Genomic DNA, 25,267 nt, shown 5'->3' on the forward strand with positions numbered 1-25,267 from the left:
GCAGATGATACCAAGTTAGGCGGGAGGGTGAACTGTGACGTGGATGCAGAGGTCCTTCAGCATGGTCAGGATAGGTTGGCTGAGCGGGCAAATCAATGGCATGTGCAGTATAATTTGGATAAATGTGAGGTTATTCACTTTGGAAGCAGGCAGTTCATACCTGAATGGCTATAAATTGGGAGAGGGGAGTGTGCAGTGGGACCCAGGTGTCCTTGGACTCCAGTCACTGAAAGCATGCAGGTGCAGGAGGCGATAAAGAATGCAAATTATATGTTGGCCTTCATTGCGAGGGGTTTCGAGCACAGGAGCAGGAATGTGTTGTTGCAATTATACAGGGCCTTTGTGAGGCCACACCTAGAGTACTGTGTGCAGTTTTGGCTTCCTTTTCTGAGGAAGGATGTTCTTGCTCCCGAGGGAATGGTTTACCAACCTGATTCCAGGAATGGCAAGACTGATGTTTGAGAAGAGATTGACTAGTTCGGATGTTTTTTTGCTGCAGTTCAGACGAATGAGAAACTTAAAGTTCTAACAGGACTAGATAGGGTAGGTGTAGGGAGAATATTCCCGATGGTGGGGGAGGTCCAGAACCAGGGGTCACAGTCTGAGGATTCGGGGTAGACCACCATATCTTCTGCTTCCCACTTCTTGGTAGATATTGCTGGTCCGACTTCTCCCAAAATGTACCAGTGAAGTCCCTCAGCCGCCTTTATCAGCTGTCTTTCACCTGAGCCAGCGCCCAAGGGGCAAGATTGTAGCAGCTGATTGCCCTGGCAAAGCCAAGTTGAGGGAGCAGCCAAAAGATTGGCTGCCTCTGGGCAAAGGGTGCGGAGACCCTTGTGTAGTGGGCACCCTTTGCTGGCAGCAAAAGCCTACTGCACCTGGTATTCCCAGGCAGTCTCCCATCCAAGTACTAATCAGGCCTGAGTCTGCTTAGCTTCTGAGATCAGGCATTTTCAGACTAGTATGGCTGTAGGCATTGACTGGGCTGCTTTCTGACCAATTCAAGTCTGATAGCTCAGCGGTTAATATTGGAATAGTGTAGGTCAGATGGGCTTTAGATTGGCTTTCACAGGTCAGTACAACATCGAGGGCCAAAGGGCCTGTACTGCGCGGTAATGTTCTATGTTCTATTTCTTCATCCAAGTGAAGAGGTGAGCCTCTGGAATTCATTACCACAGGAAGTAGTTGCCAAAACATTGAATGTATTCAAGACGTGTCTCGATGTCTCAATTGGGGTGAATGGGATCAAAGATTATGGGGAAAAAGCAGAATTAGGCTAGAGTTGACGATCAGCTATAATCATAATGAATGGCAGAGCAGTCTCAAAGGGCCAAATGGCCTCCTCTTTCTCCTATCTTCTTTTCTATAAGAACATAAGAACTAGGAGCAGAGTAGGGCATCTGGACCCTCAAGCCTGCTCCGCCATTCAGTAAGGCCATGGCTGATCTTTTTGTGGACTCAGCTCCTCTTACCTGTCCACTCGCCATAACCCTTACTTCCTTTATTGTTTAAAAATTTATGCATCCTTGCCTTAAAAACATTCAATGAAGTAGCCTCAACTGCTTCAGCAAGCAGGGAATTCCAGATTCACAATCTTTGGGGTGAAAAGTTCCTCCTCAACGCAGTCCTAAATCTGCCCCCCCCACCCTTATTTTGAGGCCACGCCCCCTAGTTCTGGTTTCACCCTCCAGTGGAAACAAACTCCCTGCTTCTATCATATCTATTTCCTTCATAATCTTATGTTATGATAATATCTCCATTTATTCTTCTGATTTCCAACAAGTGTAGTCCCAGTCTAATCTCTCCTCATAAGCCAACCCTCTCAGTGCCAGAATCAACCCAGTGAATCTCTTCTACACCCCATCCAGTGCCAGTATATCCTTTCTGTAGACTTACCTGGATAGTTACCCAGAAAATGGTATACAGATGAAAATCTAGTCTAGACCCATCACCTTCCCACTGCTAACCACCCTTCCAATTAAAATCCCCCACTCAGACAACCAATGGCCCCTCTGATCCAATTACACCAACCAGACCTGACTACCCACTGACCCCTGACTCAACCACTCCTTTAACCTGATCCAAATAATTACAACGACCTGACTATATTCCCAACTAGATGCAACCATCCTCCTGACCTGACTACTATCTGACTCATCTACCTTCCCCCCCTCCCTTCAGCCCAACCATACCCACTTACCTCCCCTCACCTCCTCAAAAAGTTGACGTTACAAGGATAAGCCATGATAAAGATATGTATTTAACAACCTACCCATTTCATCCACCAATCTACTGTCCATTCATCCACTCATGCATTCACTAGAATTCAGTGCAGGCCCTAAATCTTACCATACAGCAGCTGGTGGTGTGAAAAGGAAGACTTCTCCCAACTCAGTCTGCTCCAGTGGAATTCCATGAGAAATGCTGCACTGCATATTTCTGTGGGCTAGCCAGGCTAGAAAGATCCTGGTCATAATGCATGGCAGCATCAAACCAGGGGAATGTTCACACAAAGTGGCAAGTTGACAATCATTGCTGTTGCTTGGAAGATCCAAGACAACATGTTTTTGAACCTAAAACAAACAGGCCATCTTATATTTAGTGATGGGCCTGAATTAATCATCTAGGTAAGGCTGACTACGAAGGGCTGAGGTGTTGGGGTGTAGTTGGTAAGATTTATTTGGATCAGATTTGGGGAGTGGTTAAGTTAAGGTAGGTGGTCAGTGGGTAGTCAGATTTTGAGAGGCAGAACTATTAATGATAAAACTACAAATGGAACAGTGGGAGTGTTCTATAATAAATCTATCTTAATCCTTCTGATATTCAAGATAACTTTTCATCATTGTCTTGAAGGATTAATGGCATTTTTCCAATACCCTTTGTGACTGTAGGTGATATGCAGTTGATATAAATTGTTGCTTAAACTAGACATGGCTTCCTGTATATACCCGTGACTTAAAAGTTTACCCTTGGCCAGATTGAACCTCAGTGGACAATTCATACCTACAGAAAACCTATCATCTTTCTTTAGGGAACCTCTGGAAACTCACTAGATAAATTCTTGATAGTTAAAAGATATTGACCTCCTTCATTGTCTTTGGTAAGGATCCCACACATTCTGCTACAACCCTCCTAAACAATTCATCAAAAGCCAGTATAGGGATTAATGGAACCAGTTTAATTAATAGCTTGGATCCAACCATTTGATGTATGACTTGCAGAATTCAACCACAACACTATAAAATCCCACTGTTTCACTATTTTAGCCAGATTTTCTTATTCCCGAATGAACTGCTATCAGAATCATATAAGCAATCCTTATTGGGATAACCAGGAGGCACAATCATTTGATGAACTACAATCTATTCCTCATCTACTAATTTTAGAAGAAGTCTCCATTTTGTAATATTTCCTCTGAAGAAGCAAAACATTTATAACCTTCAGTATTCTGCATCACATTCTCAGTACCAAGTATGAATGATAAGGCTTGCCTGAGAGTCCAGACATTCATAGATTTGTTGAAACAGATGTACAGAAGGGAAAACATCGACTGACATCTCAAGCTTTTTTCTTAGATCTATTTTGTCAATGGCTCAATGTTTATTCACACAAATGAAGTGGTCTCAAGTGCATATAGTTTCTGTTATTGATAAATGAAATTATTAAAGATCTGGTTGATTACATTTTTATTGGGTTGTTTCAGAAGTTTTTCTTTTTATGAAAATTATGAATGCTTGCTTTCTAAAGCATTTTCACACATGACATTGTTCTAGGATTCATTGATGTGTAGAGTCTATACTGGGTAAATAGGGATAGTAGAGCTATTGAATCACAGAATTGTTATAGCACAGGAGGATGCCATTTGGCACATTATGTCTGCAATGGCTCTCTGAAAAAAAAGCAATTCACTTAGTTCCATTTTCCTGCCTTCTCTCCATAACCATGCAAATCCTTCCTTTTCAAAGAACGATTACAGTTGCATGAATGGGTATGAAACGTTATTGGGGCAGGTGGGTGGAGGGGGGGTGGTGGTTGGGTTCACGTTGAAGGGTTCACATTATTGGAGGGTGGGTGGGAGCATGATGGAAATGTGATGGTGTTAGAGAAGTGAGGATAGTTGGCCTAATGTAAAAGAAAAAAACTGGGATGAAATCCAAGAAAATGAAGGGAGGGCTGCTTTTAAAGAGTCCACCTTGCCACTCAACAGCTCCTGTGATCACCTCTGATCTGTGTCTGTGGGTGACTGGCCCAATTATACTGCTCCTGCAACACCTGGAATGAAAATTGCACCAATTATCCTGAGACGGGTGCATCCAGTCAAGAAATTTCCAATTTGAAAGTGGAAATCCAGCCCAGCTGTCCAGGTTGAAATGATTTTTCTGAGAAATGGCAATTTCAGCTAAAAATGTTAACCAGGTTCCTTTCTACATATATTGCCTGACATAGAACATAGAACCTTACAGCACATTACAGGCCCTTCGGCCCTCAATGTTGTGCCGAGCTACGTCCAAACACAAGATCACGCTATCCCCTCCCTATCACTCTGGTGTGCTCCATGTGCCTATCCATGACCTGCTCAGTGTTTCTGGAATTCTTGTTTATATTTCAGATTTCCAACATCTGCAGTATTCTGCTTCTTTGGTAAAATAAACTGTGTAACAAGAATTGAAAGGGTTTGTCATCATATGATAACATCACTACCAACAGTTGTTTCTAGCCTATAGTCGTGCACTGCGAACAAAATTAAGTTCATATGAATAAATGCTATAAATGTTACCACATTTAGTGATTCAGGATGATAACCACATCCAAAGTTAAGATATAAGCAAACCTGATAAGCCTTTTGCACCAAACATTTCGTTCCATTCCGTTTCATTGTGTATTGGTGTCTGGTAGGGGAAAAATATGATTACTGATAATTTATCAACATTTCAAAATCTCAGTTAAATTAGATGAATTGGTTTATACCTGAATTTGAACATCCTTTTTTCTGCCAGCCATCTTATCTGAAATAAACAAATAATTCAAAAACACAAAATTAGTGATAATTATTACCTTCTTGTAATAATTTTCAGAGATATCTTAAAATTCCTAATTTCTTTTACTGTTTTTAAAACAGTAAGTTAGAATAAATGAGGATCTGGAAATTTTGGCAAGACTGTATTTATTGTCCAACAGAGATGTCTTGAGAAAGTGGTGGTGGATCATCTCCTTGAACCATTTAAAACCTAGGATACTGTATGCTTTATTAACCACTCTCTCAACCTGTCCTGTGGCGATGGTGCTCCCAGAATGGCATTACATAGAGGCTTCCAGATTTTCCAGCAACAGTGAAGGAACAGCAGTCAGTGTCAAAACTACCTGCGCTGGCTCAGCCATGTTAATTGGATAAATGATGGCTGTATATCCAAAGACCTTCTGTATGGGGAATTGGCCAATGGATCACAACCTCTTAGGTATCCATACTTCTGTTACAAGGACACTTCAAGCAAAATACGAAAATGGTGAACTTTAAGAGGCAGTTGCTGATGGCCATGACCTCAGCTGACTGTTTAGCAGGGCACTGGAAGGTGCTAGCTGAAATGAAAAGCTCAGCTGATCAAGAAGAGAGCCCACAGAAAATAGAGGCTAATGAAGCCTGCAGTCTCTCAGGCCACTGTTTTCCTCTGCAACATATGCATAGAGACAGCCATTTTGGTCTTTTAGCTACGATGAAGCCCAAGATGGGATGCAATGCCTTATCTTGTCAGCTTGGATCTTGTTTATCTCCCTAGTGTGGACCATGAATTGGATATAATTTGAATTATGGTAGCACAGTGGTGTTAGCACTGTTTCCTCACAGTACCAGGGACCCGGGTTCGATTTCCGGCTTGGATCACTATAGTTTGCACAATTTCCCCGTCACTGTGTGGGTTTCCTCCAGGTGCTCCAGTTTCCTCCCACAGTCCAAAGGTACGTGGGTTAGGAGGATTGGCCATGCTAAGTTGACCCTTAGTGTCAGGGGGACTAGCTAGGGTAATGCATGGGGTTATGGGGATAGGTGGAATTGTGGTCAGTGAAGACCTGATGGGCTGGATGGCTTTCTGCACTGTAGGATTCTATGAATTTGGTTTTTGGGGCAAGCAAGGAATTGGTTTGGATCTGCCCTGCCCATTCTGAGCATTGGCTTTATAACTTATCGATGGAATTTTTAAAAAAAAAAGCCAAGCCAAAGTGGGATTGCTGGGCAACACCAGACAATGCCTAACTGTTGTCCACCATGGTGCGAACCATTGTCTTAAAAGATGGAAAGCTTCCGTAAGTGGTGTCTGATATATTTCACTGATCTTACTTCATAAATAGCAATTCAGGATGATGGAAGACTTTGAAGGGAATTTGTTATTGTATCTCAGTGATTCTGAATTAGAAATAGAAAAGTTAAGATCTGTATTGTCTCCACTACAATCTCAGCTGATATGAATGAATATGCCATATGTCGTGGGACTTAACATGAAACCTCCCTGCTCCGTTACTCACCTATTATCACAAGTATTATTTAGTCATAAGGGAGTTGCCCGATACCTTTGATCCATAGAACTAAAATTTACAGAATCACAGAATTGTTGAAGTACAGAAAGAGGTCATTCGGATCCATACCAACTCTTTGAAAAAGCAATTTAGAGTACCATTATCTCAACTTCTCCCTGTAGCCTAGCACATTGTTCCTTTTCAGGTAACAGTCTAATTCCCTTCTGAAATTTTTCAAATGAACCTAACTCCACCACACTCCCGGGCTGATTCTGTTCTTTGTTCACTCTTAGACAGTGCATTCCACACCTTAATCACTCACATGAAATGTTATTTCTCATATCACTTTTTCTTCTTTTATCAATTACTTTGTGCCTTCTTGTTCTTGCTCCTTTCATGAGTGGGAACAATTTTTCCCTAATCATTCACTCTGTCCAGAACATTCATGATCTTGAATACTTTTATCCGATCTCCTCTCAATCTTCTCTGCTCCAAGGAAAACAGTTCCAACTTGTCCAATCTTTTAATGTAATTGAAGTTCATCATTCCTGAAAGCATTTCCGTGAATTATTTTTGCACTCTGTCCAACGTATTCACATCTTTCTTAAAGTTGTGCCCAGAACTTGATTAAATACTTCAGCTGAAGCCAAACTTGTACAAGTTCAACATAACTTCCTTGTTCTTGTACTCTATGCCCCTATTAATAAAGCCTAGGTGCTTTATTAACTTCTGTCTCTCACCTATTCTGTCACTTTCAATGATTTAAACACAACCCTTTACTGCTGCACCCCCTTTATAGAATTGTTCCTTTCATTTATATGGGCTCTTCCTATTCTTCCTACCAAAATGAACTTTACACTTTTCTGCATTGAATCTCATCTGTCACCTGCTTGCTCAATCTACCAACATATCTATGTCCTTTAAAGTTCTACACTATGCTTCTCACAGTTCACAATGCTTCTGAGTTCTGTAGCATCTGCAAATTGGAAGTTATGCCCTGTACACCAAGATCTAAGTTATTAGCATACCTGGAAGAGCAAGGATCTCAGTACTGACCCCAGGGAGCTCCACTGCAAATATTAGTGCCATGAGACCCCAGAGTGGGGAGCCTCAAGGGCCTCCGGTTCTACTGTCGAGCACAACATGACTGTACCCATGTTCATGGGGAGCAGGTGTTTTCCTTGCTAGACAGAATCTTTCCCAGAGAGACCATATAGGCAAATGAGCCCAGATGATTGAACGCTGGGCACACTAAACACATGTAAATAAACACTTAAATGTATTTAAATAATTCATGCCCAGCGCGAATTGGATTTTTATCTTTGCCCATGATCTTGTAGGCTCGCCACGCTGATCGGTAAGATCTCTCCCAGGCAGCACTTGACAGGGTGTGGCATCAACAAGCCACAGCAAAACTGGAGTTAAACTCCATTGGGTGGAGTCATACTTAGCACAAAGAAAGATGGTTGTTGTTGTTGGAGGTCAATCATCTCAGTCCTGGGACATCACTGCAGGAGTTCTTCAGTGCAGTGAGCCTTGTTCAGATATTTTATCAGTGATCTTCCCTCCATCATAAGGTCAAAGTGGAGATGTTTGCAAAACGACTAGCATAATTCTCAATCTCACAGCTACTAAAGCATTCCATGCTCATATGCAGCAGGACCTTGGCAACATTCAGGCTTGGGCTGTAGCATGTAACAATTGGCACCATACAAGGGCTAGGCAACGAAAATTTTCAACAAAAAGAAATCTAGTCATCTCTCTTTGGCATTCAATGACAATACTATTTATTGCTGAATCCCCCACTATCAATATCCTTGGAATTACCTTTTATTATGTTGATTAGACATCAAAAGAAATCAAAAACTGTATCAAAACTTTAATCTTTTCTGATATTTTAAGATGGACATTGGTTGAATCACAAAATGACTGCTACAGGTCATATGACTCAAGATTGGCCATCTTTTATAATAGAGTAATAATAATAATAATAATAATAATAATAATAATAGGCACAGCCTCAAGATAAAAGGGGGGCGGTTTAGAACGGAGTTGAGGAGGAACTTCTTCACTCAAAGGGTGGTGAATCTCTGGAATTCTCTGCCCGTTGAAGTGGTGGAGGCTGCCTCGCTAAATATTTTTAAGATGCGGGTTGATGGGTTTTTGATAGGAGAGGGGATTAAGGGTTATGGGGAGAGGGCGGGAAAGTGGAACTGAGCAGCGACAGATCAGCCATGATCTTATTGAATGGCGGGGCAGGCTCGAAGGGCTGGATGGCCTACTCCTGCTCCTATTTCTTATGTTCTTTCTTATGTTCTTATGTTTACAGCATGGAAACAGGCCCATTGGCCCAACTTGTCCATGCCTCCTTTTTTTTTAAACCCTTAAGCTAACCCCAATTGCCCACATTTGGCCCATATCCCTCTATATCCATCTTACCCATGTAACTGTCTAAATGCTTTTTAAAAGACAAAATTGAATCTGCCTCAACTACTATCTGTTGCAGCTTATTTCAGACACTCACCATCCTCTGTGTGAAAAAATTGCCCCTCTGGACACTTTTGTATCTCTCCTCTCTCACCTTAAACCTATGGCCTCTAGTTTTAGACTTCCCTACCTTTGGGAAAAGATATCGACTATCTAGCTGATCTTTGCTCTTATTTTATAGACCTCTATATGATCACCTTTCAGCCTCCTACGCTCCAGAAAAAAAAGTCCCAGTCTATCAAGCCCCTCCTTATAACTCAAACCATCATGCCCCAGTAGCATCCTAGTAAATCTTTTCTGCACTCTTTAATAATATCCTTTCAATAATAGGGTGACTAGAACTGTACACAATATTCCAAGTATGGCCTTACCAATGTCTTGTAGAACTTCAACAAGACATCCCAACTTCTGTATTTAATGTTCTGACCGATGAATTCAAGCATGCCAAATGCCTTCTTCACCAATCTGTCCACCTGTGACTCCACTTTCAAGGAGCTATGAACCTGTACCCCTAGATCTCTTTGTTCTGTAACTCTCTCCAATGCCTTACCACTAACTGAGTAAGTCCTGTTCTGGTTCAATCTAGCAAAATGCATCACCTCGCGTTTGTCTAAATTAAATTCCATCTGCCATTCATCAGCCCACTGGCCCAATTGATCAAGACCCTGTTGCAATTGGAGATAACTTTTTTCACTGAGCACTGTGCCACCAATTTTGTGTCATCTGCAAACTTACTAACCATGCTTCCTATATTCTCATCCAAATCATTAATATAAATAAGTAGGCCCAACACTGATCCCTGAGGCACACCACTGGTCACAGGCCTCCAGTTTGAAAAACAACCCTCTACAACCACCCTCTGGCTTCTGTCAAGCAGCCAATTTTGTATCCATTTAGATACCTCATCCTAGATCCTGTGAGATTTAAACTTGTGCAATAACCTACCATGCAGTACCTTGTCAAAGGCCTTGCTGAAGTCCATGTAGACAACATCAACTGCACTGCCTTCATCTACCTTCTTGGTTACCCCTTCAAAAAAACTCAATCAAATATAGCAGACATGATTTTCCACTCACAAAGCCATGATGACTCTCCCTAATCAGTACTTGCGTCTTTAAATGCCTGTAGATCCTGTCTTTCAAAATACCTTTCAACAACTTACCCACCACAGATGTGAGGCTCACTGGACTGAAGTTCCCAGGCTTTTCCCTGCAGCCCTTTTTAAACAATGGCACAACATTAGCCACCCTCCAATCATCAGGCATCTCGCCATGACTATCGATAAATCAAATATCTCAGCTAGAGGGCCTGCAATTTCCTCCCTAGCCTCCCACAATGTCCTAGGATACATCTCATCCTGGGGATTTATCTACCTTGATGTGCTTTAAGACTTCCAGCACTTCTTTTTCTGTAATATGTACGCTCCTCAAGACATCACTATTTATTTCCCCAAGTTCCCTAACATCCATGCTTTTCTCAACAGTAAACACTGATGAGAAACATTCATTTAGGATCTCACCCATTCCTTGTGGATCTGCACATAGGTGATCTTATTGATCCTTAAGAAGCCCTACTCTCTTCCTTGTTACTCTTTTGCCCTTTGTTTTTGTAGAAGCTCTTTGGATTCTCCTTTGCCTTATCTGCCAAAACAATCTCGTGTCCTCTTTTTGCCCTCCTGATTTCTCTCTTAACTCTATTCCTATTTTCCCTATACGCTTCAAGGGACTCACTTGATCCCCTGGAAGATTCCATCAGAAACTACAAAAACCAAAGAGTTCACTCCCATCCTGGTGGAATATAACTCCTCTTCATGAAACTTGACAAGGAACAGATGGGACAATAACAAAGACACAGTTATCAAAACTTGATCTCCTTGAAGTGTTAACAGACACCATTATGCCCATAAGAAAAACAATGGATTTTAGCCAGAAGCACACTAACTGTTTGCAAGCCTGCAATTAAGTAATTAATTAGCCACATCTCATGACTCCATCCTTCTAGGCTTTTGGATCGTTTTAATATTATACTTCTAACCTTGGATAAAGGATGTCCACCCAATTAGTGGAAATGCACAGGCATCAGCATGTTAGTCTCGCAATACAGGATGCCAGTAGGACAAATAAAATCATAAAACCATAATAGAAGTATGAGAAGCTCATTCAGCCCCTTGGGCCTATTTTGTCATTCAGTAATATCATGGTTGATGACTGTGGCCTTAACTCAACTTTCCTTCCTGCCTCCCATAACCCTTGACTCCCTTGTAGATCAGAGGTTTGTTCCCTTAGTTTAACCACTGCTTTTTCTTAAGTGATATTGATTGCTTTAAGTCCCTCCCTTCCTTTGCTACTTGTTTTTTGAAAATCTTGGGACACTTTTTATGTTTGCTATAGTGAAGATAGATATAATGGCTTGGATTCTACAGGTCTGCCAGCTTCCCACAGGAATTGTGTTGGCCTGGAGAATTGCAATGTCAGACTAAAAAAATGGGTTTCAGCACCGGGTGACAAATCTGTTGCATGTTCCATACCACATCAGCCCCATTCAGGTTCCCGGCCAATAAATATTCAAATTCCCTCTTTTACAAGTGGTGAGTGGGCCCAATTCAATTCCATCCTGCTATTCACCTGCCTCCCAGCATGTACCTGCCATGTTAGACCCTGAGGGACCTTCAAGGAGGCACATCCAGTGCCCAAATGCCAGCTTGCAGAGGAAGGGTCCCCCAAGAATCTTGGGGTTGGATGGACTCAGGGTGTGGGCAAGGGCTTGACCTGAGCACAGTCCCTAGGATGGGAACCTGTGGCTGGACTGTTCCATCTATGATTTATGTGGAGATGCCAGCATTGGACTGGGGTAAGCACAGTAAGAGACCTCACAACACCAGGTCAAAGTCCAGCAGGTTTATTTGGCAGCACAAGCTTTTGGAGTGCTACTCCTTCATCAAGTCTTTCACAAATGCAGCACATATAGACAGAGGGACAATTGCAAGATGATGGTTGGAATGCAACTCTACAGGTGTAGACAATGCGAGGGGAGAGGGGGTTAATCAGACCTCTTGTGGGACATAGTCAATCGCCGAGGCTGGGTCCGCTGCGGGACATCAATCACAGAGGCAGTACCTGCCGTGGGATATCGATGACGGAGGCAGTGTCCGTTGTAGGATATTAATCACAGAGGCGGTACCTCCTGTCAGATATTAATCACAGAGGCAGTACCTGCTGTGGAATATCAATCACCGAGCTAGTACCCATTGTGGGGTATTAATCACAGAGGCGGTACCTCCTGTGGGATATTAATCACCGAGACAGTGTCCGTTGTGGGAAATTAATCACCGAGGCAGCGTCCGTTGTGGGATATTAATCACCGAGGCAGCGCCGTTGTGGGATATAACCGGCCAGAGGAGCTGTTATTCTCCAACTGTCACTGATTAGTTTTTAACCGCAACCTCGCGGGCGGTCTTTTCAAACACGGCTCCCGACGGCGGCCGCGGGTGTTGATCACATGACCTTGGTACTTGTTGATGATTGGCTACAGTCAGCGCGCGGGATGAGCAGGCTGCAGTTGGTGTATGTTGCCTCGGAGCAATGGGTAAGGGGAGGATGGAAGGGTGAAATGGAGTGGGTGAGGGAGAGTGGGTGAGGGAGAGTGGGTGAGAGGAGTATGAGTAGGGTGAGGGAGAATGGGTGAGGGAGGGTGGGTAGGGTGAGGGAGGTTGGGTGAGGAGAGTGGGTGAGGGAGGGTGGGGAGGGTGAGGGAGGGTGAGCAGGGTAAGGGAGGGTGGGCAGGGTGAGGGGAGGGTGGGTGGGGAAGAGTGGGTGAGGGAGGATGGATAGGGCAAGGGAGGGTGGGTAGAGTGAGGGAGAGTGACTAAGGAAGGATAGGGGAGGGAGAGTGGGCGAGGGAGGTTGGGTATGGTGAGGGAGAGTGGGTGATGGAGGATGGGTATGGTTAGGGAGGATGGGTGAGGGAGGGGGGTGGGTGAGGGAGGATGGGGGAGAGTGGATGAGGAAGGATGGGTAGGATGAGGGAGGATGGGTAAGGGAGAGTGGGTGAGGGAGGATGGCTGAGGATGGATAGATAGGGTGAGAGAGAGTGGGTGAGGAAGGATGGATAAGGTGAGGGAGAGTGGGTAGGGTGAGAAGGATGGGTGAGGATGGATAGGTAGGGTGAGGGAGGATATGTAGGGTGAGGGAGGTGGGTGAGCAAGAATGGGTGAGGGAGAATGGTAATGGGTGGGGGAGAGTGGGTGATGGAGGATGGGTATGGTGAGGAAGGATGGGTAGGATGAGGGAGGATATGTGAGGGAGAGTGGATGGGTAGGGTGAGAATGGATAGGTAGGGTGAGGGAGAGTGCAGGAGGGAGGATGGGTGAGGGAGGGGGAGGATGGGTGAGGGAGAGTGGGTGAGAGAGGATGAGTAGAGTGAGGAAGGCTGGGTAGGGAGAGGGAGGATGGGTAGGGTATGGAGGGTGGGTGAGGGAGGATGGGTAGGGTAGGGAGGATGGGTAGGGTGAGGGAGGGTGGGTGAGGGAGACTGGTGTGAGGGATGGGTAGGGTGAGGGAGGGTGGATAGTGAGGTGAGGGAGGGTGGATAGGGTGAGGTGAGGAAGGATGGGTGAGGGCGGGTGGGCGAGAGAGGATGGGTAGGGTGCGGGAGAGTAGGTGAGGGAAAGTGGGTGAGGGAGGATGGGTAAGGTGAGGGAGGACAGGTAGGGTGAGGGAAGATGGGTGAGGGAGGATGGATAAATTGAGGGAGGATGGGTGAGGGAGAGTGGGTGAGGGAGGCTGGGTAGGGTGAGGGACAGTGGGTGAGGGGGGCTAGGTAGGGTGAGGAAGGGTGGGTGAGGGAGGATGGGTAGGGTGAGGGACAGTGGGTGAAGGTGGATAAATAGGGTGTAAGTGAATGGGTGAGGGAAGATGGGTGTGGGAAAGTGGGGGAGAGAGGTTGAGAAGGGTGAGGAGAATAGGTTAGGGTCGGTGGATGAGCGAGAATGAGTGAAGGAGAGTGGGTGAGGGAAGATGGGTGAGGGAGAGTCGGTGAGGAAGGATGGGCAGAGTGAAGGAGAGTGAAGAAAAGTGAGGGAGGATGGCTAGGGTGGGTGAGGGAAAGTGGGTGAAGGAGAATGGGTAGGGTGAGGGAAAGTGGGTGAGGGAGAGCATAAGAAATAGGAACGGGAGTAGGCCATCTAGCCCTTCGAGCCTGCCCCGCCGTTCAATAAGATCATGGCTGATCTGAAGTGGATCAGTTCCACTTTCCCGCTCTCTCCCCATAACCCTTAATTCCCCTGTCTATCAAAAACCTATCTACCCTTGACTTAAATATATTTAGCGAGATAGCCTCCACCACTTCAATGGGCAGAGAATTCCAGAGATTCACCACCTCAACTCCGATCTAAACTGCGCCCCCCCCCCCCCCCCCTTATCTTGAGGCTGTGCCGTCTAGTTCTGCTATCCTTTCTAAGCGGGAAGAATCTCTCTACCTCTACACTATCCATCCCCTTCATTATCTTATACGTCTCTATATGATCCCCCCTCATCCTTCTAAACTCCAACGAGTACAGACCCAGTCTATTTAGTCTCTCTTCATAGTCCAACCCCCTCATCTCCAGTATCAGCCTAGAGAACCTCCTCTGCACTCCCTCCAAGGCCAATATATCCTTCTGCAAGTGCGGCGACCAAAACTGCACACAGTACTCCAGCTGCGGCCTCACCAGTACCCTGTACGGTTGCAGCAAGACTTCCCTACTTTTATAATCTAACCCCCTCGCTATAAAGGCCAACATTCCATTCACCTTCTTGATCACCTGCTGCACCTGTAGACTGGGTTTTTGCGACTCATGCACAAGGACCTCCACGTCCTTCTGCATCGTAGCATGCTGCAGCTTTTCACCCTTTAAATAATAATCCCTCCTATTATTTCTACCGAAGTGGATAACCTCACACTTGCCAACGTTATACTCCATCTGCCAGGTCCTCGCCCACTTGCTTAGCCTATCCAGGTCCCTCTGCAGGCTCTCCACACCCTCCACGCAATTTGCTTTTCCACTCATCTTCGTGTCATCAGCAAATTTCGTCACCCTACACTCAGCCCCCTACTCCAGATCGTCTGTATAAGTGGTAAATAATTGAGACCCCAGCATCGATCCCTGCGGCACTCCACTAGTCATCAACCACCAATCAGAATAGCACCCATTGATACCAACTCTCTGCTTCCTATTAGACAGCCAATCCTATATCCACACTAACACCTTACCCCCAACTCTGTGCACCCTAACCTTCTGTAGCAACCTTTTCTGAGGCACCTTATCAAACGCCTTTTGGAAATCTAAAAACACCACATCCACCAGTTCCACTCTGTCTACCACACTAGTCACATCCTCATAGAAATCCAATAAATTTGTCAAACACGACTTCCCCTTAACGAATCCGTGCTGCGTCTGCTCTATCAAACCATTCTTTTCTAGGTGCCTCGCTATTTCTTCTTTGATGACCGATTCAAGCATTTTTCCAACTACAGACGTTAAACTAACCGGCCTATAATTCCCTGCCTTTTGTCTGCTACCTTTTTTAAACAGCGGCGTAACATTAGCTGTTTTCCAATCTTCTGGCAGTTCCCCGGAATCCAGCGAATGTTGGTAAATAATTACTAAGGCATCCACTATCACCTCTGCCATTTCTTTCAGAACTCTGGGATGCATTCCATCTGGTCCTGGGGACTTGTCCACCTTCAGTCCCATTAGCTTATCAAGCACTACCTCTCTAGTGACAGTAATTGCATTCAGGCCCTCAACTCCTACCATCCTTCTATCTTTAAGATCCGGCAAACTATTTGTGTCCTCCGTGAAGACCGAGGCAAAAAACTTATTTAAAGCCTCAGCCATTTCCTCATCTCCCACCGCTAAATCCCCCCTCTCATCCTCTAAGGGTCCAACATTCACTCTAGCCAGCCTCCTCTTTATATATTTGTAAAAACTTTTACTGTCCTTTTTTATATTTAGTGCTAGTTTAGCTTCATAGTCTACCTTTCTTTATCACCTTCTTAGTCATTCTTCGTTGATCTTTAAATCTTTCCCAATCTTCTAATCACTCACTACTTTTAGCCACTCTGAACGCATCAGCTTTTAATTTAATACTCTTTATTTCCTTAGATAACCACAGCTGGTTATCCCTTCTCCTACATTCCTTCTTTACCATCGGAATATATTTCTGCTGAGTACCGAAAAAGATCTTAAAAATCCTCCACTGTTCCTCAGCCGTCCTACCAACCAATCTGCGCCCCCAATCTACATTCGCCAATTCCGCTCTCATCCTATTGTACTCCCCTCTGTTCAAACAGAGGACACAGGTTCGGGACCCTACTTTCTCATCCTCCATCTGCATTAAAAATTCAACCGTATTATGATCACTCGTCCCAAGAGGATCCCTCACAAGAAGATCCCTAATTCTACCTGCCTCGTTACACAACACCAGATCTAAGATAGCTCGCTCCCTCGTATGTTCCGTCACATACTGTTCAAGGGAACTATCCCGACAGCTATCCAAGAACTCTTCCTCAAGCCCACCGTGTCCGCCTTGGGTCATCCAATCAATGTGCAGATTAAAATCCCCCATAATTATCGCCATTCTGTTTCTGCACGCATCATTTATTTCCTTGTTTATAGCCCGCCCCACCTCTAAGTTATTATTTGGGGGCCTATAGACCACACCCACCAGTGTCTTCCTCCCCTTACTATTCCTTATCTCCACCACAACGATTCCATGTTTTGCTGTTTGGAGCCTATATCTTCCCTTACTACCACCTTGATATTATCCTTAATTAACAGAGCTACCCCCACTCCCTTTTTCCTCCCATCTATCCTTCCTAAACACTTGATACTCCTGGACAATCAGCTCCCAGTCCCTGTCACCTTGCAACCAAGTTTCCGTAATGGCCACTAGATCATATCCATTTGTGCTGATCTGCGCCATCAGTTCATTCACTTTGTTCCGAATGCCTTGTGCATTCAGGTAAAGTGTCTTTATACCAGCCTTTATCTGGACCTTATTTGAAGGAACGCTGCTTACCTCTCTCATGCCCCCTACTCCTTTTATTATTGGGACATCCTCAACATTTTCCTGCGCCCGTACCCTCTCCTTTACTTTAGATTTTGTAATTTCTCCCACCCCTGCACACACACACCCCCCCGCCCCCCAATTAGTTTAAAGCCCTATCTACAGTCCTAGTTATACGATTCGCCAAGACTCTGATCCCGGCACGGTTCAGACTAAGACCATCCCATCTGAACAGGTCCCATCTGCCCCAATACTGGTGCCAATGCCCCATAAATTCAAACCCATTCCTCCCACACCAATCCCTGAGCCACCCATTCATCTCCTTAATTCTGTTTATCTTGCGCCCATCTGCATGGGGTTCAGGTAGTAATCCAGAGATAACCACCTTGTCGGTTCTGCTTTTTAATTTGATTCCCAGCTTTGCATACTCCCTCTGCAGATCCTTAGTTCCCATTTTGCTTATGTCGTTGGCACCCACAACGACCGGATTCTCACCCTCCCAGTCCCGGTTCCTCTGCAGCCCAGATGAGACATCCTGGACCCTAGCACCAGGTAGACAACACACCCTTCTGTATTCTTTACCCTTGTCACAAAGGACAGTGTCTATGCCCCCAACTACACAATCTCCAATTACCACTACATTCCTCTTCTTCCTCTTTGTCCTGTGTCTGCACCACTGTACTGTGGGCAGTTTGCTCGTCAACCTTGCAGCCCTTGTTCTTGTCCACACTGGGAGCAAGAACCTCAAACCTGTTGTACAGATTCAGGGGCTGAGGCCTTTGGGTCCCCCCCCTTCCTCCCCACTCCCCCCTCCTTCCTCACCCTTCCTCCCTACTCCCCCTCCTTCCTCTCACCCTTCCCACTCCCCCCTCCTTCCTCTCACCCTTACTCCCCACTCCCTGCCTCCTTCCTCTCACCTTTGCTCCCTACACCCCCCTTCTTCCTCTCTTCCTTACTCCCCTCAGCAACATCCCCCTGTTCCTGACCCTCAGAGTTAGCCAGTCTAGGGGATGTGACTCTCTCTTGTAACCCATTATCCAGGTTACACTCCCCCTTCCTGATGAGCCTCAGTGTCTGAAGCTCAGAGTTCAGCTCGTCTACTTTAAGCTGGAGCTCTTCAAGCAACCAGCACTTACTGCAGACATGGTCATTGGGAAGGACCTTGGGGTCCACCTGCTCCCACATCATACAGAAACAGCACATCACATGTCTCTCCATCTCAGTCTCCTAGTGATTTCTAAACACAGTTTAGAATGGGATGGGTAGGTGAGGGAGGATGGGTAGGGTGAGGGAGAGTGGGTGAGAGAGGATGGGTGAGGATGGATGGGTAAGGTGAGGGAGGATGGGTGAGGGAGATTGAGTGAGGGAGGGTGGGTGAGGGTGGATGGGTAGGGTGAGGGAGAGTGGGTGGGAGAGGATGGGTAGGGTGAGGGAGGCTGGGTAGGGAGAGGGGGAATGGGTGAGGGAGGGTGGATGAGGGAGCTGGGTAGGGTGAGGGAGGATGCTAGGGTGAGGGAGGATGGATAGGGTGAGGGAGGATGGATGGGATGGGTGAGAAAGGATGGGTAGGGTGAGGGAGAGTGGGTGAGGGGGGATGGGTAAGGTGAGGGAGAATGGGTGAGGGAGGATGGGTGTGGGAGAGTGGGTGATGGAGGATGCCACCCAATCCAGGCAACATCCTTGTAAAGTTCTTCTGCATGCTTTCAATAGCTTCCACATCTTTCTTGTAATGAGGTGACCAGAACTGCACACAGTACTCCAAGTGGGGTCTGACTAGGGTCTTATAAAGCTGCAGCATTATCTCCCGACTCCTAAACTCAGTCCCTCGATTGATGAAGGCTAGTACATAATATGCCTTCTTGACCACATCCCCCACCTGCGAGGCCGATTTAAGAGTCCTATGGACCCGGACCCCAAAGTCCTTCTGATCCTCTACACTGCTAAGAGTCTTACCCTTGATATTATACTCCTTCATCCCATTGGAGCTGCCAAAATGGACCACTACACATTTATCCGGGTTGAAGTCCATCTGCCACCTCTCCGCCCAGTCTTGCATCCTATCTATGTCACGTGCAACTTCTGACATCCCTTCAGACTATCCAGAACACCACCAATCTTCGTGTCTTCTGCAAACTTACCAACCCATCCCTCCACTTCCTCATCCAGGTCATTTATGAAAATTACAAACAGCAAGGGTCCCAGAACAGATCCCTGGGGCACTCCACTGGTGACCGACCTCCATGCAGAAAAAGACCCATCCACAACCACTCTCTGTCTTCTGCAGGCAAGCCAGTTCTGGATCCACAAGGCAACATCCCCTTGGATCCCATGCCCTCTCTGAAGAAATCTTGCATGGGGGACCTAATCAAATGCCTTGCTGAAGTCCATATAAACCACATTTCCTTCGTCAATGCGTTTAGTCACATTTTCAAAGAACTCAACCATGTTCATAAGACATGACCTGCCCTTGACAAAGCCGTGCTGACTACTTTTGATTATACTAAACTTCTCTAAATGTTCATAAATCCTGTCCCTCAGGATTTTGTCCATCAACTTACCAACCACTGAGGTTAGACTCACTGGTCAGTTACTTCCTGGGCTATCCCTGTTTCCCTTGCTTGAACATAGGGACCACATCCGCAATCCTCCAATCCTCTGGAACCTCTCCTGTTTCCATTGACGATGCAAAGATCATCTCCAGAGGCTCTGCAATCTCTTCCCTCACCTCCCACAGTAACCTGGGGTACATCCCATCCGGTCCCAGCGACTTATCTATCTTGATGCTATTCAAAATTTCCAACACATCCTCTTTCTTAACATACACATTCTCAATCTTTTCAGTCCGCCGCAAACCTGCAATACAACCACCCAGATCATTTTCCACCGTGAATACCGAGGCAAAGTATTCATTAAGCACCTCTGGCGTTTCTTCCGATTCCACACAAACTTTTCCCCCGTCACTTTTTATAGGTCCTATTCCTTCACATCTCATCCTTTTACTTTTCACATATTTGTAGAAAGCCTTAGGGTTCTCTTTAATCTTACCCGCCAAGGCCTTCTCATGACCTCTTCTGGCTCTCCTAATTTCCTTTATAAGCTCCTTCCTACAACCTGTATACTCCTCTAGATCCTTAACATCGCCTAGCTCTTTGAACCTTCTGTACACCTTACCTACGGATAGGGTAAGGGAGGATGAGCGAGAATGAGCGGGTGAGGGAGGATGGGTAGGGTGAGGGAGGACGGTTGAGGGAGAGTCGGTGAGGAAGGATGAGTAGAGTGAGGGAGAGTGGGTGAAGGAAAGTGAGTGAGGGAGGAGGGATGGATAGGGTGAGGGAGGATGAGTGAGGGAGGGTGGGTGAGGGAGGGAGGATGGGTAGGGTGAAGGAAGATGGGTAGAGTGAGGGAGGGTGGGTGAGGAAGGATGGGTAGGGTGAGGGAAGATGGGTAGGGTAAGGGTGGATGGATGAGGGAGGGTGGGTAGGGTGAGGGAGGATGGGTAGGGTGACGGAATGTGGGTAGGGTGAGGGCGGATGGGTGAGGGACGGTGGGTGAGGGAGGGTGGGTTGGGTGAAGGAGAGTGGGTGATGGAGGATGGGTAGGGTGAAGGAGGGTGGGTAGGATCAGGGGGGATGTGTTGGAACCATAGAACATTACAACACAGAAGCTGGCCTTTCGGCCCTTCTTGGCTGTGCTGAACCATTTTTCTGCCTAGTCCAACGGATCTGCACCTGGAACATATCCCTCCGCACCCCTCTCATCCTTATACCTGTCCAAGTTTTCCTTAAATGATAAAAGTGAGTCCACATTTACCAATTCATCTGGCAGCTCATTCCACCCTCCCACCACTCTCTATGTGAAGACCCCCCCCTAATATTCCCTTTATCCTTTTCACCCTTAACCCATGTCCTCTAGATTTTTCTCACCTAGCCTCAGTGGAAAAAGCCTGCTTGCATTCACTCTATCTATACCCATCATAATTTTATACACCTCTATCAAATCTCCCCTCATTCTTCTACGCTCCAGGGAATAAAGTCCTAACCTATTCAACCTTTCTGTGTAATTTAGTTTCTCAAGTCCCGGCAACATCCTTGTAAACCTTCTCTGCTCTCTTTCAACCTTATTAATGGCCTGTAATTAGGTAACCAAAACTGCACACAATACTCTAAATTTGGCCTCACCAATGTCTTATACAACTTCACCATAACATTCCAACTCTTATACTCAATACTTTGATTTATAAAGGCCAATGTAACTCTTTACGACCCTATCTACCTGTGACGCCACTTTTAGGGAATTACATATCTGTATTCCCAGATCCCTCTATTCTACTACACTCTTCAATGTCCTACCATTTACCTTGTATGTTCTACCTTAGTTTGTCCTTCCAAAGTGCAATACCTCACACTTGTATGCATTAAACTCCATCTGCCATTTTTTAGCCCATTTTTCTAGCTGGTCTAAGTCCCTCTGCAAGCTTTGAAAACCTTCCTCACTGTCCACTACACCTCCAATCTTTGTATCATCAGCAAATTTGTTGATCCAATTTACCACATAATCATCCAGATCATTGATATAGATGATAAATAATAATAGACCCGGCACTGATCACTGTGGCACACCACTAGTCACAGGCCTCCACTCAGAGAAGCAGTCCTCCACTACCACTCACTGGCTTCTTCCATTGGACCAATGTCTAATCCAATTTACTACCTCTCCATGTATACCTAGCGACTGAACCTTCCTAACTAACCTTCCATGTGGGACCTTGTCAAAGGCCTTACTGAAGTCCGTGTAGACAACATCCACTACCCTTCATCCACTTTCCTGCTAACCTCCTCGAAAAACTCTAATAGATTGGTTAAACATGACTTACCACGCACAAAGCCATGTTGACTCTCCCTAATAAGTCCCTGCCCATTCAAGTATTTGTAGACCCTATCTCTTAGTACTCTTTCCAATAATTTACCTCCTACTGACGTCAAACTTACTGGCCAATAATTTCCCAGATTACTTTTTGAGCCTTTTTCAAACAACGGAACAACATGAGCTATCCTCCAATCATCCGGCACCTCACCTATGGACACCAACATTTTAAGTATATCTGCCAGGGCCCCTGCAATTTCAACACTAGTCTCCTTCAAGCTCCGAGGGAATACCCTGTCCGGTCCTGGGGATGTATCTACTCTGATTTGTGTCAAGACAACAAGCACCTTCCCCCTTTAAATCTGTACAAGTTCCATGACTTCCCTATTTGTTTGCCTTATTTCCGTAGACTCCATTCCAGTTTCCTTAGTAAATATGATTGCAAAAAACCCATTTAGTATCTCCCCTATTTCTTTTGATTCCATACAAAGCTGACCACTCTGATCTTCAAGAGGGCCAATTTTATCCCTTAATATCCTTTTGCTGTTAATATGCCTGTAGAAGCTCTTAGGATTATCCTTCACCTTGACTGCTAAAGCAACCTCCTGTCTTCTTTTAGGCCTCCTGATTTTCTTCTTAAGTGTAGTTTCTTGAACTTTTTATACTCCTCAAACGTCTTATTTGTTCCCTGTTGCCTATACATGTCATACATCTTTCTCTTCTTCTTTATCAGAATTGCAATATCCCTTGAGAACTAAGGTTCCTTATTCTTATTCACTTAGCCTTTAATCCTGACAGGAGCATACAAACTCTGCACTCTCAAAATTTCTCCTTTGAAGGCCTCCCACTTATCAATCACATCCTTGCCAGAGAACAGTCTGTCTCTATCCATGCTTTTTTAGATCCTTTCTCATTTCTTCAAATTTGGTCTTTTTCCAGTTTAGAACCTCAACCCAAGGACCAGATCTATCTTTATCTATGATCAAGTTGAAACTAATGGCATTATGATCACTGGAACCAAAGTGTTCCCCTACACACACTTCCATCACTTGTCTTAACTCATTTCCTCATAGGAGATCTAATATTGCATCCTCTGTAGTTGCTACCTCTATATATTGATGTGAGGGAGGATGGGTAAGGTGAGGGAGGGTGGGTGATGGAGGATGGGTAGGGTGAGGGAACTTGGGTGAGGAAGGATGGGTTGGGTGAGGGAGGGTGAGTAGGGTGAAGGAGGGTGGCTGAGGGAGGATGGATGATGGAGGGTGGGTGAGCGAGAATGTGTGAGAGAGAGCGGTGAGAGAGGGTAGGTAGGGTGAGCGAGGATGGGTAAGGGAGGGTGGGTGAGGGGCAGTGGATGAGGGCGGGTGGGTGAGGGAGGCTGGGAAGGGTAAAGGAGAGTGAGTGAGGGAGGATGGGTGAGGGAGAGTAGGTGAGGGAGGATGGGTAGGGTGAGGGAGAATGGATGAGGGAAGGTGGGTAGGGTGAGGGAGAGTGGAGGGAGGATGGGTAGAGTGATGGAGGGTGGGTGAGGGAGGGTGGATGAGGGATGGAGGGTAGGGTGAGGGAGAGTGGGTGAAGGAGGATGGATGGGGTGAGGAAGGGTGGGTGATGAGGGATGGGTGAGTGAGGTGAGGATGGGTGAGGGAGAATGAGAAGGGTGAGGAGGAGTGTGAGAGGTGGGTGAAGGAGGATGGGTGAAGGAGGTTGGGTAGGGTGGGGGAGAATGGGTAGAGTGAGTGAGGGTGGGTGAGTGAAGGAGAGTGGGTGAGGTGAGGGAGAATGCGTGAGGAGAGTGAGTAGGGTGAGGGAGGAGGGTGATGGAGGGTGGGTGAGGGAGGATGGGTGAGAATGAGGGTGGGTGAGGATGAGGGTGGGTGAGGGTGAAGGTTCAATCTGGACAGGAGGTGTTGAGGATGTGTAGGGAGGGACATTTATGGTGGAGCACAGGATCAAAGAGAGTTTGGGCTATGAGTGTTGCAGGAGTGAGGGAAATGGGGACAGTGGGTAGTTATGTGTTTGAAGTATAGTGGTGAAGTGGTTTGGTTGCCTGGGGAGGGGTCGTGTTGGTGTGAGCATGGATTTTGCTGAATCCTGATGGAATGAGTGGCATAGTGGTCATGTCATGTAGTAGTAATCCTGCAGTAGTAGCTGGTGAAATTTAAACTCTTAATAAATCTGGAATTTAAAAACCATTGTCAAAAATATGCACCTGGTTCATTAATTTTATTTAGGGGAGGAAACCCTGTGACTCCGATAAGTGTGACTGACTCTTCAATGCGCTCCGAAAATGCCTGGCAAGCCACTCAGTTGTATCAACTGTGACAAAGAAAGGAATGAAACTGAATGAACCATCCAGCTTCATCTTGGGCATCGGAAAGGACAATGGCATGCCCAAATCTATCAACCCTGCAAAGTTCCCTTTTCTAACATCTGGGGACTCATGCCAACATTGAGAAACTAGTTTGTGCAACAGACTGGCATAGTCAGATTCTCAGAATTGTACCCAACATTACTATCACCACCAGAGGTGACAGCACAGTGGTGTATAGATGAGGAAACAGTTGCCCATGGAGTCCTCAACATTAACTTTGGACCCCATGAAGTCTTATTGCATCAGATTAAACTTGGAGGAAACACTGAGAATGGTAATGGCATCTGGATGGGGGACTTCAACCTCTATTGCCAATAGTAGTTTGCTAACACAACAATAAGCTGCCTAAATCCTAACATTTGCCCCCACTACACAGGCCCTTGACAAGCGGTGAACAATCAACATCTTGGGGGTTACTATTGACCTAAAATTGAACTAGACCAGCCATGTAAATACTGTGATGATAAAAGGTCCCCAAAGCCTGCCCACCATCGACAAGGCACAAGATTTAGGGGAAGTGTCATGTGAGTGTACCTTTAAGAATTCTTAAAAAAATTTATGCAGTTTACTGCTGTCATTGGGCAGGGGGACCCAAGTGCAGCAATCAGGTGACAGGGATTTTTCTTTTGGGCTTTCAGTTTCGTTTTGGGGAGTGTGTTTGTTGGAAGCAGTTTAGCAGCAAGCCAAGAAGCAGTTTCTCTTGCTGTTTTTTTTCTTTGTTTGGTTCTGCCTTAAAGAAGCTGTGTTTTGAGCAATAGATTGAACTACAACCTATTCTGAGTTTCTTCACAAGGGATTTTCAGCACTCAACCCAGAGGGGGATTCCTATAACAAGTGGGCATTAACCTAGGTTGTATTGTGTTTTGTGTATTGGATGTTGGCTTTGGTTGGAACACATTAGATATATTTCCTTAAGAGTCATACATCATTATGATTGTTGTGTTTCTTGTTTGCAATTGTTAAAAGTTCTTGCTAAGTGTCTTATATATGT

General features: G+C 45.6%; 1 pseudogene; it reads right to left on the reverse strand.

Annotated features, from left to right (window-relative positions):
* Positions 1-866: 866 nt before the first annotated feature.
* LOC145347107 (5S ribosomal RNA) lies at positions 867-975 on the reverse strand (annotated as a pseudogene).
* Positions 976-25,267: the final 24,292 nt, after the last annotated feature.

The sequence above is a fragment of the Carcharhinus amblyrhynchos genome, chromosome 8 (genome assembly GCF_965287045.1).
Source record: "Carcharhinus amblyrhynchos chromosome 8, sCarAmb.v2.hapA, whole genome shotgun sequence".
NCBI classification, from domain to species: domain Eukaryota; kingdom Metazoa; phylum Chordata; class Chondrichthyes; order Carcharhiniformes; family Carcharhinidae; genus Carcharhinus; species Carcharhinus amblyrhynchos.